Source organism: Babylonia areolata, chromosome 16, assembly GCF_041734735.1.
Source record: "Babylonia areolata isolate BAREFJ2019XMU chromosome 16, ASM4173473v1, whole genome shotgun sequence".
NCBI classification, from domain to species: Eukaryota; Metazoa; Mollusca; class Gastropoda; order Neogastropoda; family Buccinidae; genus Babylonia; species Babylonia areolata.
Window position 1 is genome coordinate 27,820,385 of NC_134891.1, and position 7,500 is coordinate 27,827,884.

General features: G+C 47.1%; 1 protein-coding gene across 3 annotated transcripts in view; it reads right to left on the reverse strand.

Annotated features, from left to right (window-relative positions):
* Window positions 1-7,500, reverse strand: part of LOC143290961 (16 kDa calcium-binding protein-like) — a 62,523-nt gene that overhangs the window by 15,501 nt on the left and 39,522 nt on the right. The window contains exon 1 of one of the 3 annotated variants that reach the window (XM_076600543.1): window positions 3,209-3,238. The exons of the other annotated variants lie outside the window; for them this stretch is intronic. The gene's annotated coding sequence lies outside the window, so the exon portion shown is untranslated. Of the gene's footprint in view, window positions 1-3,208; window positions 3,239-7,500 lie in introns of those variants that run through there. 3 annotated transcript variants of the gene reach the window in all.

Consider the following 7,500-nt stretch of genomic DNA (forward strand, 5'->3'; position numbering starts at 1 on the left):
AGAGAGAGACCCACTAAGAAGGAGACAGAGAGAGAGAGACAGAGACAGAGAGAGAGAGAAAGAGGAGAGAGAGAGACGAACAGACAGAGAGACAGAGAAAACTACGGATACTTACACGGAACTAATATAAGTAGATAATATAAGTGGAGTGATGGCCTAGAGGTAACGCGCCCGCTTAGGAAGCGAGAGAATCTGAGCGCGCTGGTTCCAATCACGGCTCAGCCGCCGATATTTTCTCCCCCTCCACTAGACCTTGAGTGGTGGTCTGGACGCTTAGTCATTCGGATGAGACGATAAACCGAGGTCCCGTGTGCAGCATGCACTTAGCGCACGTAAAAGAACCCACGGCAACAAAGGGGTTGCTCCTGAAAAAATTCTGTAGAAAAATCCACTTCGATAGGAAAAACAAATAAAACTGCACGCAGGAAAAAAATTCAAAATAATGGGTGGCGCTGTAGTGTAGCGACGAGGAAAGCAGCCCGAATTTCACATAATCTGTTGTGACAAAAAGAGAAATGCATTTCAAGATTGGGAATGCACAGTTGACCTAAACACCCGGAACTCATCACCAAGAGCGGCATGAGACCTGACATAGTACTCCACTCCAAGGCAACGAAACAAGCGATTCTGATTGAGCTCACTGTGCCATACGAAAGCAGAATGGAGGAAGCCCACATCTACAAGACCGAGAAGTATGCTGGTCTAGCCAGCAGCCTGAGAGAATCTGGCTTCCAAGCCAAAGTCCTCGCCATAGAGATTGGTGCAAGAGCGTTTGTGGGCGCATCTGCCTACAGTCTCATGAAACAGCTGTCGATTTCTGGCAGAGAGGGGACGTGGGCTTTCAAGGCAATGGCAGAAGCAACAGAAAAGAGTTCCAGCTGGATCTGGTCGAGGAGGAATGAAAGTAAACTTCATAAGGATTTTTAAATTTTCCAACTCAAACTACGATGGCTCAGTGGTTAAAACGTCTTCCAGAAAGGTGACTCAGTCCTGAAGTGGCGACCACCCTGGAGGCGCGGGTTCGAACCTGCTGAGGACCAGGTTGGAAAAGAAAAGGCGGCAATACAAGGGCATCCAGGAGTCATGACATGGGTGCGGCCCGGCCCCCTTAGAGTGTAAGGAGTTAAGGGCCGAAACACTTGACTGAGGGGGGCTTCTTCTCTGAAGATCTTGTATTGTCCAGCTCTCCCTAGAGTTTCTTATCACAGATAATAAATGTGTCAGCTCGAAAAATAACATTGAAATAATGATTTGTGCGGTATGTAAATGATTGAATGATCAAATAAAGAAATTAACAGAGAGAGAGAGAGAGAGAGACAAAGAGACAGACAGACGAACGGACGGGCGGAGGCAGAAGAGACAGAGACAGACAGAGAAAGAGAGAGAGAGTTGCCCGTTTCCAAACGTCGACATCACCAGCCAACCTGTTCACCCCAGCTTTGTTCAGATGCTGATAAAATATCATCCGAGTTAAAAACGGGACCAGTAGTCATCCTACCAAAACAAAGAGAGACTGACCTATATCACCCAGTATCAAAACAAGGCCATGACAGTCATTCTGATTTCCCTTTCCCCCCTTGTTTTGACGCCAATGTAATTCCATACACGTTCTGGGCGAAGAAAGGGGATGACTTTCGAGGAAGGAAAACCCCCCCAAAAAAACCCCCAAAAGAGTATGAGGAAAGACACAAGGTTAAGGTCAAGGCACAAGGGTCATAGGTTAGGCTGTGCAGTGGAGGAGGGGATATTGGGGAGTTGGGGGGCAAAGGAGAGGGAGAGAGACAGAGACAGAGAAAATAAAAGGGGGAGGGGGGGAGAGAGAGAGAGAAAGAGAGACAGACAGAGAAACAGAGAGAGACACAGAGAGAGACAAACGGAGAGACACAGACAGAGAGACAGAGAGATAGAAAAGAGGAGAGAGAGACAGGGAGAGAGAGAGAGAGAGAGACAGAGAGAAAAAGGGAGAGAGACAGACGGACAGAGAGACACAGAGAGACACAGAGAGGGAAAGAGAGACAGAGACAGAGAAAAAGGGGGGGAGAGAGACAGACAGACAGAGACAGTGAGACAGAGAGTGAGAAAAAGGGGGAGAGACAGAGAGAGACAGAGAGAGAAAAAAGACAGACAGAAAGTGAGAGACAGACAGACAGAGAAAGGGAGAGACAGACAGACAGACAGACAGAGAAAAAGACAGACAGACAGAGAGAGACACACACAGAGAGAGCCGGGGGTTGGGGGAGGGTAGGGTGGGGGAGGGGAGTTAGAATTATCTCGGTGAAGAAGACAGTGGATAGAGTGTGTGTGTGTGTGTGTGTGTGTGTGTGTGTGTGTGTGTGTGTGTGTTAATGTAACTGAGACACTGTGACAAACACAAACACGGCTGACCATCTCACCCAACACCACTGAGCTTCTCTGTTTACGCAGTTGTCTACATATCCCCCTCCCTCCAGCCCCCCTCCCCGGACACACACACACACACACACAACACACAACACACACACACACAAACACACACACAAACACACACACACACACACACAGCACACACACACACACAACACACACACACACACATCAACACACACAAACACACACACAACACAAACAAAACAAAAAAACACAACACAAGCACAAACCACAACAACACACACACACACACACACACACAAACCCACACTCACACACAAACACACACACACACACACACACACACACACACACACACAAACACACACACAACACACACACAACCACACACAACCACACACACACTCACACAAGCAACACCACAACACACTACCTAATAGTTACATACAAAAGGCACGTCACAATAGCTCTAAACACACCACCACAACACTGCTATCCAATTTAGTTTACATCAAAAGGGCACTCTCAAAGTACCAACCACAAACACAGCATCAATTAGTTTTACTATACAGGCATGCTATAGCTCAAACACCCAACAGCAATCAGGCCTTTTAGTGTTACTATTATGTATGCAATATGCTCTAAACCCCTGTTTGATTGGTTGTGTTGGTGATGTCTGTCTTGTGTGTGTGTTTGTTTGTTTGTAGGGCTGTCTCTAGTCTAAAACACACCACAAACACAGCTATCCTAATTTAGTTTTACTATACAGAAGGGGCACGTCTCAATAGCTCTAAAACACACCACAAACACAGCTATCCTAATCAACAAGTCCAAAACTTACTTGTTATCACCACTTCAGTACACCACAGCTCCTAATTAGAATAAACGGGGCACCCAACACTTCTCAAACCGACCACGGGAAGCAATACCAAATCAACAAGTCTGACTGTAGTTGTATCACACTTCAGGGGACTTCCACTTCAAAGACACAAGGACGAGCAGAGCGCTTCAGCTCACTTGTGAGAGGGTCATTGGTGGTAAAGTGGCGGTTTTTGAGTATGGTATAGGGGGCGTTACTGAGAGATTATAGGTTGTTGGTAATTTCTAAGTTGGGCTTTGGTTGATAATTGTAAAAAAGGGGATGAGGTTTTCTTTCAATTTTTTGTTCAAACAGGCTTTGTTTGCTGTGAAGTGTTGTGTGTGTGTGCGTTTGTGTGCGTGGTGTAAACGTGGAAATTACTCTGCTGGGATGTAGTTATGTTTCAATGATTTTACTACAGTTGAACATATTACAGTTTGTAAGAAGACAACCAAAAAGTGTGATGTTTAAAATGAAAAGTGATATAATATCATAAGGCTTTGCGCTCTCTATTCAAAGCTGTAGAGATAGAAAATATTATAAAACAAAACCCCCCAAACACGTAAATGTTTCCCTGTATACAAATTTATCTTCACAAAAACGTGACAAAAGAAACTAAGAATTTATTATAGCAAAAAATGTTTTGTATAACAAAAAAAATAATAATACTGTCAAAAGAGTGATGGTCAGTAATATCAGATCAAGTGCCAAGACTTAGAAGAGAAAGACAAAAAATAAAATAAACAGTAAAGCAGGAAAAGAGGCTTCATTCTCTATTTGCTGAGGCGTCACTGGTTCGTCAATCCATATCGCACCCATCTGCCAACAATGTTTGACCAGCAGCGTAAACAACGTGGTTTGTTTGCCTTATTAAAATTAAAGCCAAATTTAGAGAGCAAAAAAACAACAAACGATAGCACGAGAAAAGAGTCAAGTTAAAGAAGAACACACAACAACACAGCATACGACACAACGATGCCACAACACACACACACACAGACAACCCAACAACGACAGTTAAAAATTTTTGTCTTACTGTTTACACAAGAGAAAAGGAGGGGAGAAATTTAACGAAGAATGAAGAAGAAGAATGAAGTAGAGGAGGAGTGGAAGAAGAAAAAACAGGGGAACGCAAAGAAAAAGGGAAAGAGCAGGAGGCGCGGAGCGAGCAGAAGAGAAGGGTCAGGGGGGGGAGAGGGGGGGGGGGAAGAGGAGAGGGGGGATTGGAGTAGGGGTGAAGGGGGCGTGACGGAGAAGATGGGGTGGAGGGTGAGGTGGGGGGGGGGAGTTAAGGGTGGGGTGGGGTGGGGTGGGGTGCAAGGTGGAAGTGTGTAAAGGAGGAGGGTGAGGTGGAGGGTTCGTTTCAAGTTCGTGTGGTGCTGTTCATGTGACAGCTGTGTGTGTGTGTGTGTGTGTGTGTGTGTGTGTGTGTGTGCGTGTGTGTGTGTGCGTGTGTGTGTGCGTGTGTGTGTGTGTGTGTATGTGTGTGTGTGTAACTACAGTTGACATATTGAGTGTTGTCAAGGGAAGAAACCAAAAGTGTAATGGTTAACAACATGAAAATGATAATACAATAGGACATTTTGAGTCTCATTACAAGCTGAGGGTAACAAAATATAAAACAAACCCCAAACACGAACGATTGTGTTCCTCGTAAATACAAGAATTATATCTTCACAAGAAAAGCTGACGAACAGGAGGAACCACTGGGTGTGGAAGCATTTTATTTATAGAAGGATGAAAAATTGTTTTTTAAAAAAAATTAAAATAATAATAACATCAAGGAAGAGTATGCACTGTGTCATGTCCTTTTACTCTTAAACGTGGGAATGTGCAGCCAACGAACTTAGAAGAACGAAAGACGGAAAGAAAGAAAGAAGAAGAAGAAGAGAAGAAGAAGAAGTATCCGTATCAGTATCAGTATCAGTATCAGTAGCTCAAGGAGGCGTCACTGCGTTCGGTCAAATCCATATACGCTACACCACATCTGCCAAGCAGATGCCTGACCAGCAGCGTAACCCAACGGCGCTTTGTTAGGCCTTGAGAAAAAAAAAAGAAGTAAAGAAGAAGAAGCAAAAACAACAACAAACAAACAACAACGAGAAAAAGAGCAAGAAGAAGAAGAAAAACAACAACAACAGCGATAACGACGACAACGATGACAACAACAACAACAACAACAGCAGCAGCAGCAGCAGCAGCAGCAGCAACAACAACAACAACAACAACAACAACAACAACAACAACAACAACAACAACAACAACAACAACAACAACAACAGTGAGAAAAATAAGTTTTTAGTTTCTGTTACTGTTTCAAGCAAAAAGAAGAAAGAGAAGGAGGAGAAGAAGAAGAAGAAGAAGAAGAAGAAGAAGAAAGAGGAGGAGGAGGAGAAGAAGAAGAAAGAGGAGGAGGAGAAGGAGAAGAAGAAAGAGGAGGAGGAGGAGGAGAAGAAGAAGGGGGAGAAGGAGGAGGAAGAGGAGAAGGAGGAAGAGAAGAAGAAGGAGGAAGAGAAGAAGAAAAAGGAGGAGGAGGAGGAGAAGGAGGAGGAGGAGGAGGAGGAGGAAAACATATCTGTGTAGAGCAAGGACTGTAACCGTCACACTGATGTCTCAGGTCAGTGCCCCCGCCCCCCACCCCCCCTCAACCCCTCCCCCCCCCACACACACACCTCCCCCACCCCCACTTCATCATCAGCCAGCTGCTGCCACACAGTCCTCCCTTCTCCCCATCCACAGGTGCAACTGCAGCGTCCTGCACATGGCTTTTCTGCCTGGCCTGAAGGGCTTTGTGCTGTTGTGCTGTGCTGTGCCGTGCCGTGCCGTGCCGTGCCGTGCCGTGCCGTGCCGTGCCGTGCCGTGCCGTGCCGTGCCGTGCCGTGCTGTGCTGTGCTGTGCTGTGCCGTGCCGTGCCGTGCCGTGCCGTGCCGTGCCGTGCCGTGCCGTGCCGTGCCGTGCTGTGCTGTGTTGTGTTGTGTTGTGTTGTGTTGTGTTGTGCTGTGCTGTGCTGTGCTGTGCTGTGCTGTGCCGTGCCGTGCTGTGCTGTGCCGTGCCGTGCCGTGCCGTGCTGTGCTGTGCTGTGCTGTGCTGTGCTGTGTTGTGCCGTGCTGTGCCGTGCTGTGCTGTGCTGTGCTGTGTTGTGCCGTGCTGTGCTGTGCTGTGCTGTGTTGTGCTGTGCTGTGTTGTGCCGTGCTGTGCTGTGCTGTGCTGTGCTGTGCTGTGTTGTGCCGTGCTGTGCTGTGCTGTGCTGTGCTGTGCTGTGTTGTGCCGTGCTGTGCCGTGCTGTGCTGTGCTGTGTTGTGTTGTGTTGTGTTGTGCTGTGTTGTGGTGTGTTGTGCTGTGCTGTGCTGTGCTGTGTTGTGCTGTGCTGTGCTGTGCTGTGTTGTGTTGTGCTGTGTTGTGTTGTGTTGTGTTGTGTTGTGTTGTGTTGTGCTGTGTTGTGTTGTGCCGTGCTGTGCTGTGCTGTGCTGTGCTGTGCTGTGTTGTGTTGTGTTGTGCTGTGCTGTGTTGTGTTGTGCTGTGCTGTGCTGTGTTGTGTTATGCTGTGCTGTGCTGTACTGTGCTGTGTCGTGTCGTGTCGTATCGTCGTTGAAATTGCTTAGGGAGAGCGCGTCGCTACAGTGAGACCCCCCACACCACCCCAACCCCATTTCTTTTTAGTGTATTCGTTTTCGTACTTCCACAGAATTTTGCAAGACACAACCATGTTTTCTTGCCGTGGGTTCTTTTTACGTGCGCCAAGTGTGTGATACACGTGGGACCTCGGTTTATCGTCTCTTACGATTGACTAGCGTCCAGACCTACACTGGAGGTGTGTAGGGAAAGGGGTGAAAACACTGACGAGTGTAGAATTCGAACCTCTGCGCTGAGATTCTCTCGCCACTTGGCCAACACTTAACTGTCGTGTACAGGACGGGGACAGGCTAAGTTCATGCACGATCCATCTCCCTAGTCATACGGATGAGACGATCAAACCGAGGTCCCGTGCGTAGCATGCAGCTAGCGCACGTTAAAGAACCCACTGCGGCAAGAGAGTTATGTCCCTGGCAAAATTCTGTTTATCCAGACTCCACTTTGACAGTAAGACAAATACACTTGCTGACAGAAGAAGAAGAAGGAGTAGGAGGAGGAAGAGGAGGAGGAGAAGAAGAAGAAGGGGGAGGAGGAGGAGAAGAAGAAGAAGAAAGAGGAGGAGGAGGAGAAGGAGGAGGAAGAGGAGGAGGAAGAGGAGAAGAAGAAGAAGTAGAAGAAGAAGGAGGAGGAGGAGGAGGAGA